A 9408-nucleotide genomic window follows, 5' to 3' on the forward strand; every position below is an offset into this window, starting at 1 on the left:
GGGTTGTGGAGAGCGTGTTATGATTGGTTGGATTATCACTGTTTCTGATTGGAAGTGAGACTTCCTGTAGATTCAACCAATGGCAGCCACAGGTTACTCACTTCTAATCTGGAATCTCTGTTTGGTGAAGGTTTAATAGTGTTAAAATAAAATGATTCTTTGATTTTTATTGTCTTCCAGGATTTGTCTGTGTCCACGATTTTAGTTTTCTCCCAGTTTATTCTGTGTCCAGTTAATGTGGCGTGCTCTGCAATGGCTGAATTTTGTGTTTTCATGAGTGTTGTACCATCTTTATGTTCTTTTATACTTTTCACGAGTTTTCTTCCCGTTTCTCCAATTTATGTATCATTGCAGAAACACGGAATTTCATAGATGACATTTTTGAGAGTCTCTTTGGTAGGTTGCTGTTTGTTTTTTTGCCAGAATGGACCTTAAGGTACTGTAGGATTTCCACCAGACTTCTATATTGAATATCTTGGATATGCATTTGAATTTTTCACTAAAATGTTGCAGGTATGGTACGTAAATGGCGGAAGTGGTTTTGACTTTCTGATCTTTTCTTTCTGTCGTGGTCTTTTTCAAGGAGTTTTTGATGAAGAAGGAGGTGTAACCATTCTGTTTAAAACTCTACGATCTTTTGGCATTCTACTTCGATGAATGTCTTATTGCAAATGTTTTCTGCTCTCTTATTTAGGCATTGAATTATACCACGTTTTATCGAGGTTGGATGATAGGACTGGAAGTGTAGGTATCTGTCTGAGTGGGTGGGTTTTCTGTACACAGTTGTGGTTACTTGTCTTGCTTGTTTGCTGATGAGTATGTCAAGAAATGATAAACTGTTTTATATTAATATTATTAAACCTTCATTTAAGAGAGATTCTGGATTAGAGGTGAGTAACCTGTGGCTGTCATTGGTTGAATCTACAAGAAATCTCTCCTCCAGTCAGAAACAGTGATAATCCAACCAATCATAATACACTCTCTCCACAATCCACCAGGAATCTATAAAAGACCAACAACAACCCCCCACACACATCCACACTGACCTGAAGACAAGAGGCCGAAGACTTTCAAAGCGTCATTCTCTACACTTGTGTCTCTACAACAGACAGTTGTTGTCCATTCTATAAAGTTTCATCAAGAAACAGATGTACAATTTATGGAGAAAATGTGTTGAACATCAGCAAGTGTCAACAATGGTTCACAAAACTTCAATCAAAAGAATTTGATCTCGCCAATTCCATACATTCTAGATGGCCAAGATCAATCAATAAAGATATTCTGCAAGTCATAGTTGAATAAATCGCTTAACAGCTCCATTCAACAATCATTACCCACCTACACAAGCTTGGAAAAGTTTTGAAACTTGGACAATGGGTTCCATATGATTTGATGAATAATCAAAGTGCTCAGAGGGTCACCATTTGTTCATTTTTGAAAACAAGAAATGACAGTGAACCATTTATAGAAAGAATTATTAGTGAAAATGAAAACTGGATTTTTTGTGAGCACAATCAACATTAGAGACAATGGTTGAACACCTGTCAGACACCTGTTCTAACACTGAAAAGTAGTTAATACCCAAAAAAGGTTTTGCTTTGTATTTAGTGGGATCTGGGAGGTGCAATATATTATGAAGTTTTCGATCGAAATCAAACAATCACGGCTAAAAGATAGTGTCATCAGTCGGAGTGCTTACACCAAGCACTCATAAGAAAAAAAAGAGCTGCATTATTCAATATGATGAAGAGTATTGGGCTAACCGCCCCTCCGTGAAAGACACCAGTTGACGGAGTAAAGTACTCAGGAATGGTACCCTCTACATTTGTTCTACATTTTCTATTTTCGAAAAAGTTAGATAACTAGCGAATAATTCCACGCGGTAGTCACATTTAATTCATATAGAACCGTAGACCATTGTGCCACACAGTGTCAAAAGCTTTTCAATGTCAAGAAAGCAGGAAACAGTGCATTGTTTTTGTTAAAGCTGTCGACTATCTCTTCAGTTAGTCTGACTAAGTGGTCAGTTGTTTGTCTAAATTTTCTGAATCCATTTTGTTCTTCTGGTAACTTTCATGTTATCTCCAAGAATGTGGAGAGTCTGTTACTGAATATTAACTCAAGTATTTTGCCTACACAGCTGGTCAGGCTGATTGGTCGGTAGCTATTAGGTTTATTTGTTGGTTTTCCTTCTCTATGGAACACTAATATTTCAACATGCTTCCAAGAAACTGGTATGTGTTCTGAGGAGTGTGATAACTTAAAAAGTGCCTTTAGGTGGTTAAACAATTTCGGAGTGCCCTTTTCAGGAGGATGGCTTGTATCTCATCTTCACACGGAGATTTGTTGTTTTATTGCTTCAAGAAGTTCATGTCTGGATATTTCTTTCTTTAGGATCGTGTCTTTGTAGTCTGTGATGAGTCTTGTATTTGTCTCAGACATACTTGTTGGCAAAATTGGTTCAAATTGTTCTTTGTTGTTTAGTGTATAAGTTGTGACTTTGTTTTAAAAATAAGCATTCATATCTGGATCTGTATGTGTTTTAAATGTATTCTGTAGTTGGTTCACTTGCTTTTGTTTGTTTTGAATTTTGCGCAAAGCTACATGTGGGCCATCTGCGCTAGCCGTCCCTAATTTAGCAGTGTAAGACTAGAGGAAAGGCAGCGAGTCATCACCATCCACCACCAACTCTTGGGCTACGCTTTTACCAACGAATGTGGGATTGACCGTCACATTATAACGAGCCCGCGACTAAAAGGGCGAGCGTGTTTGGTGTGACGGGAAATCGAACCCGTGATCCTCAGATTAAGAGTCGAGTGTTTTAAACACCTGGCTATGCCGGGCTATTTACAAAAAAAAAAAGAATACTGAACAAAATTTGTGTAGATATTATAATGTACATCAATTAATTGATAAGGAAGTGACTGAAAACAGAGAAGAAAAGAAAACCTCTAGGACACTGTTAAACTTCCTCAAGTGTGAAAACATTGCTAAACTGGTTTAAACACCTGGCCATGCCAGGACCTCTTTACTCTCTATTCTGTAAAAGAGGATAAACTCACGATTTCGTAAATAATTTTAATATTTTTGGAATATATTTTCTCCAACATTTCCAGTCACGTTATGTTTTTTCTTATTGTGAAAATGTGTGTTGTTCTTATAGCAAAGCAACAACGGGAAATCTACTATGTCCACTGAGGGGAAATCGAACCCTTGATTTTATCATTGTAAATCCTTACTTGTCGTTAATTATAAAAATATATTGAGTTGAAACCTTTGGTGACTTACAATATCAAAAATATATTTTAGAGTCATAACAAATTATTAACTACTTTTCTTAGGTGCAAACAAAGTTTAACATACTTAGTTGATAGTTTATCTTGATCTTTATCTATTTAATAAAAAGTAGTTTATCGACTTGTAGAAGGTTGGTATAACAACAATAATATCATATCAGTTCAAAACAGTCCCCCAGTGGCACAGCGATATGTCGGTAGACTTCCAGTGTTAGAAATCGGGTCTCGATATCCATGGTGGACAGAGCACAGATAACTCATTGTTTAGTTTTATGCTAAATTCAAACTAACAGTACAAAGTAGTTTTTCTGATGTCAACAGTTCTTGAACTATGAAATATATTATACTTTATTTTAGCATACATACAACCTAATAAAGACAGCCAATGTCCTGATGGATTCATGCTGAAACTTAACCTCTGTTCTACGCTGATCTTTCCTTCAAAGTGTTTTTCTGTGTGACCAGTATTTGTGACTTCTAATTTTAAAATAATTCGAAAAAGGAAACACTGTTTTGAACAAACTAAGCGGTCATTTATTAATTATATATTTCATCCTATGTTTTATTATTAATTGTCAAATTTAACACTATATACATATAAAGATTTTTCTTAGATCTGTGTCAACCAGGAACGAATGACGAGAGATGCGTTTCTTCTGCTAGCAAATGTAAGTTACTCTACAAATAAGGTCATTGAAAGCTTACCTTCAACGTGAGACAGTATGTTTAGAAAGGTTGGTAACAAAATGTCGTAACGGAAAAATATTACTGGTCATAGGATAGTGGCCTATGTTTGTGTTGCACGCGTGTTGTTCTTTCTTCCCATTGAATGTCTTCAGTCCCTTGCTAATGAAGGTAAAAGATGTAGTAATGTGTGAAGACACAATCTTTTATAGTATTCCAGCACATTGTGGACATTATTTTCTATTATGAAGAATACATCTCTTACCATTTCACCACCCGTAGCAGCTCAAGTAAAACACGACACACCAAAACACATAATTTATTTCCAATAATTCACTGTTCACAGTATGAACTTTTCTGTTGTCTGAAGTAAGTGTTTGGGCCAGAATTGGCTTCCAAAAATATTTTCATTCTCCTGGTACTGTTCTATTATTGAAATCTTAACTATTTTTGAAAAAGCGGTTAACTAAAGGAGAATCTTAGATCTATTTGTGTTTAAAAAAAACGTTTATTCACTTTGAATTGTTACCGATTGTTTTTCAAGGTATTCTCTTTCGTTTTTGGTTCCTGTAGACACTAATTATAGATTTCTTTGAGTAGTTCAGCAGATAAACAGTATTCAGTTTACAAGTATTTAGCAAGTCAGTATCGACAATCATGCATCTTTGAAAGTCTCTAGTCTTGTTATGAATATATCTGAAATAAAGATGTTTAGTCACATGTTACATAAAATTATCATACTATTTCAATGTGAAAACACAGTCAGTGTGTTTGGTTATTATATACTACAAAAACAAGAGAGAAAGTAAATTTTAAAATGTGATAAATAAATATATTTACTTTTATTATCACTGGAGAAGTAAAACTATACTGATACTTTACACTTCGTTACCTGTACTGTTTTATCGATATGTATATGTGTCTCTGTTTGAATAGAGAGTGGAAATTTGATTCTAGTAACTCAGAACGCTGTCATTATATGGTTATTTTAACCGTAGGTACAATAAATGAAACATAATCTCCTTCAATATTATCACAGAATATAAACAAACTGCTCTCAATTCATTTTTTTTTTAACTTTTATTTTTCCATCTCAGTAGCTTCAATATGAGAAAACCCAATTCCTCTGGTAGTTGCTGCAGCAGGAATAACACCTTTTATAATTTGTTTAAGGCAAGAAAAAAACAATATTTTTTTATGTTTAGTTGAATATATCTTAAAATAATTTCTAAGGTAATAATAGTTGAACCATTTGTGTATATCCTTAATTATGAATATAAAGTGGCTGATAAATCCAAAATGTTCATTAATTGGAATAATAAATAATGGTTACAAACACTTGCAGTAAAAAGAAATAATAAGATGAAATTAGAATCATAAGTTTACAATAAACTATAATTTATGTGTGGATAATCATTTAAAACTTATATTGTGGAACACTTTCTTAAACATTACAAGTTTTTTTGACAAAAAAATATTCCTTGTAAGTATGTTATTGTTCAACCTGTTTTATATGTAAATACAATTGGGCACTGTGTGTCAGTACAAATACTTGAAGTCGAAACGTGTAAACTACCGGCAACCTAAACTATTACAATTACAGTATTTGGAAAACACTTGTGATAAATACAAAAGGTATTTTCATTCAAACAAGTTCTTTAACTAATTAATGATTCCCAATTTATTTTAATATGACATTTAATTAAAAGTGGAATTTATTAGCAAGTATAATATTTATTAATTTATCCCTGTTATGCTATAACATTTTATTTCTGTTTACTTACTGACATTCCACATGTTGAGGATGTCCCTGTCCCTCTTGTTCCTAAATATTATTATTTCTAGATTACAATTAGATTCTATTTTTAATTGAAATAACACTGATGTATAACTTACAGTCAAATTAAATTACCTATGTTGTTTATTGGTGCTTTTCTTCTGTAGTTTCATTATATTGAAATGCTGTAGCTGCGAAAGACTAAAAGAAGATGATATAAATGTTGAGGATGGAAAAGATATAATAAATCCACTAATAACACAGTACTCATCCGACAAATCACTTCCAATTGTATTGAAGCTGTTTTAAATGACAGCAGGGAGAGTTTTCTAAGTATTTATTTCATGATTTTCTTTGATCTGGTTACTTATAACGGAAACAATTCTTTATGTCCAAAGATAACTTTTCATTAATCATAAATTTAGGTAACTTTCGTCCAGTGGACTAGTACTCAAACTAGTATATAATAATATTTTTTTAAACATTTAATAAATGTTTATTCTGTAGGGTTGCATCTCTTGTCTGTCTTCATGAGTCATTCACTTCTCAAGTGGGGTCGTGCTTATCCTATTTACTAGTACAGAGACTTAACATAAGTAAGATGTAAGATTTGAGGACTTTAATCCTTCATATGTTATAATTACAATGATAATTGACATATATAGGCAATTTAAGGAGTTTAGGATACCACACTGTCCCTCTTGCCTCAGATAAAACTATAGTATTTTATTGCTCTTCTTCTTGTTCTTTTTCATTGCGTGAAAATTTGAATTTTTTTATGAACCCCAGCAACTAGTTTTAGTTCATAAAGCAAATAATAGAAGTTGACTAGTAATTCACAACTCATCCAGTGATTGTAAATTATTTATTTATATTTGCTTAATTTAGTTTGCTCTTTAAAAAATCCGACATTCACCAAATTGTTTTCGCTAGGATAACTGCAGAACTTTGATTATCTTATCTAATATCCAAACACCCCTTTCGTTATGACAAATTTCGAAACAGCAGAAATTCGTTAACGAATTTACATTTATGTTACCTAGAAAGCATCGGATTCTTTTACGGTCCATAGAAAGTTTAAAAATGTATTTCATTTCATTTTTTATAAAGCATTATTATTATCGTGTTCTTATTCATCTGGCGTCTTAATTCAAATATATATTCTCGATGTTGATAAATGACACAGCGCCATCTCGAAGCTAAACAGCTTCCAGACAAACCTTGAAATGTTAGAAATGAAAAAGCAGTCATAGATTAAGGACCTCTGGTGGGACTCAGTAGTAAGACAGAGTGCCTATTACTTTAACACTGGTTTTAATACTCATATTGAGTACACACAGATAGCCGATTTTGTAGCTTTCTGATAAAAAACAAATAAATAAACCTAAAGGAAACTCACTGCCCCACAATTTTCTCGATATTTACAGTAAGCTAACTTAAATATGCATCACACAACTGAACATCCTCAAAAATAAAGTTGTAAATACCGAAATCCTTTATCATTTCAATTTCTTCTGCTATTTATTGCTTTTGAAATTCTCATATTTTTAATACCACTTGTGAATAATTGTTTACATTTTATTCTCATTAGTAAAAGAGGAATATGATATTTTCCACAGAGTATTCCCCAAATCATTAAAGTCGCAAATATTTTGATATATATAAGAAAATCATTCCCCCCGTTTTACTTATCAATCATCGAGCCAATCAGTTTGCTTAAAATATGGATATTTCAATAGAAGTGTTGATTGAAGACGTGTTATTTTAAGTGATATCCATTAAATTGATATAAACCAGTTATCAGTAGTTGCACTGTATTAATTTTCTATATAATGGTATTTAACATCAACGTATCATGATTCTTGTTGTTTTTAGGAAGACACAAAGAAAAAAAAAAGAAATTTAACAAATATAAAGCTTACCGACCACCATACTACAAAGAATTAAAACAAATTTCAACAACTACCAAAAACAGATTCTGACAGTCCATAAAACCAACCTGAAGATCTTTTCTATCCTCGAACGATTTTCTCCATAAATTAGAGAGACCGGAGCTCGATTTATGTTTTCTTGTCCCGGACTTTTAGATATTTCCCATGGATGAAAAAAGTTAAAATAAAAGGTATGTTAACAGAAAATAGAAAATATAAATTAACAGAGTATATAAAATTGGCTAGTTTTACCCCGTTAAAAATTCCTTGTTTGTTTGAAAGAAAGTGATTATTTTTTACATAAGCTTCATAAATTATAACGATATTGTAGACGCACTTGTTAGGAAGGGAAAGATTTCAAATTAATAACAAAAATTTTTAATAAGAGTTATTACTTTTTCTATTTGGTGAGCTCATGTGTGTTGTTTTTTTTTGGTTTTATAAGAAGAGTGTTAAAAGTGTATTATTTAAGTTTGGTTATATAACATGGTATGATTCGTACATGTTAGGGTGTGAGTCAATTATCGACACCAAATTACTCAATTCTTCTGTATTTTTGTCTCATATGTATTGTTACACTACAACATCACCACGTAGCTTACATAAAGTTTAAAACCTCAGTGAACAATTGATAAATATAGAGGCTACCTTGCGAGTGCAAGTTAGGTTGAGTAAAAAAATTGCAGTTTTGTCAGAAAGTTAGTTAATGAAAGAGAAGATAAAGTTAGTTGGTATGAGAATAATTAATCACGTCAGGAGATGTGCTGAAGTGAGTTTTAGAGTTTAATAGAGATAAATATAATAATTTGTCAAGTTAAAGGGGGTTCTGTAATAGTTGAACCAATCTGTGTGGATTTTGACGAAAAGGAGATAATTATTTGAAGTAAGGATACATGTGATACCCATGGGGTACTGTGAGTGAATTATTCTCAGATAATACTGTTTGAAATTAGAGAAAAATAGTTCATATATTTAAATTATATTCTAACGTAATGGAATCGGCTTCAGAGGATCATTGACAAGAAAAGATAACAATTTAGAATTGTATATAAAACTGTTATATTTCAGTGTAAAGAATTTCTCTGCATACGTTTGTCTTATTTTGAATATATTATATCAAAACAAGCTTGTAGTTGATAAGGAACAGGAGTCTAACAAATGTGACAGGGGATTAACAGACAAATAGGAAAATATATGCTATATTTGTTATAAAATATGTAACATTGAAGAGTAATGGGAGTCCATTACCAACAAGCAACAGCAGAAATCTCAATATAAAGGAGCTGGAGCAACTTCCAAAAAAATAGTGCTGGTGAGAAACTAGAAAAAATTGGCTGTCAACAAAGGTGCTGTTGTCAAACGAAAAAGAATCAATAAAACATATCAGATACACCGTGAGAAAGAAGTGACACTTTCATGATTGATTAGTGCACTACTAGTGGTCGGGTGAAGTTAGCAAATGAATCAACAGTAACACTAGTGATTGGAGCATGTTACATATATTTACAGGTGCCAACAAATCACAACATGTCAGTAAGTGAAGAATATGTTAGGAACAAAAATAGTGAAGAACCTAATGACATTGTTTGCAGTGAGAACCAGTCTTATGATCAAACGACAGACAAATTACATGTTTGAGACCTGAAGACTACATGTTTCCAAACACCTATATATCACCAGGTGATTCGGAATATACCAGAAAGTATATGAAGGTACCAGA

The 9408-nt window shown here is 32.5% G+C and overlaps 1 long non-coding RNA gene across 1 annotated transcript; it reads right to left on the minus strand.

Moving 5' to 3' along the window:
- Positions 1 to 3831: 3831 nt before the first annotated feature.
- LOC143224116 (uncharacterized) lies at positions 3832 to 7845 on the minus strand. Its single transcript, XR_013013221.1, has 3 exons — positions 7757 to 7845; positions 5893 to 5958; positions 3832 to 4676 (listed from the first exon to the last, which is right to left on the minus strand). It is a non-coding gene; the product is annotated as an uncharacterized LOC143224116 (long non-coding RNA).
- Positions 7846 to 9408: the final 1563 nt, after the last annotated feature.

Source organism: Tachypleus tridentatus, chromosome 8 (assembly GCF_004210375.1).
Source record: "Tachypleus tridentatus isolate NWPU-2018 chromosome 8, ASM421037v1, whole genome shotgun sequence".
NCBI lineage: Eukaryota > Metazoa > Arthropoda > Merostomata > Xiphosura > Limulidae > Tachypleus > Tachypleus tridentatus.